Here is a 492-nt window from a genome sequence, read left to right on the forward strand (position 1 = left end):
AAGTGATCTGCCTGCCTTGGCCCCCCAAAGTGCTGAGATTATGGGCATGAGCCACTGTGCCTGGCCAACAGTTCATTATTGTACATCACTTAGTATTCGGTTGTGCAGATGTACATAACTGGTGCATCTGTCTGTTCACTTGCTAATAGATGTCTGGCTTACCTCCAGTTTGGGTTATCACAAAGTAGCTAAGAACATTCCTCTACCGGCCTTTTATGAACATATGTTCTCAGCTCTGTTGGCTGGCTGCCTGGGAAGGGGGTGACTGGTGGTATGGTCACTATGTCTAACTTAAAAAAAAACAAAAAACGGCCAAACTCTTCCAGTCACAGAAGCATTTCACATTCATGCCAGCAGAAACCACAGTCCAAAATGGCCCTAAGCTCTGAGTGGCCATACACAAAAGAGAATATAAAACCACTACACACAAACCAGTGAAGCACTGGGTTTTTAAATCCAAAGGTAGAGCAGGGAGATTACTCACAGCTACCT

Source organism: Nomascus leucogenys, chromosome 22a (assembly GCF_006542625.1).
Source record: "Nomascus leucogenys isolate Asia chromosome 22a, Asia_NLE_v1, whole genome shotgun sequence".
Lineage (NCBI taxonomy): Eukaryota > Metazoa > Chordata > Mammalia > Primates > Hylobatidae > Nomascus > Nomascus leucogenys.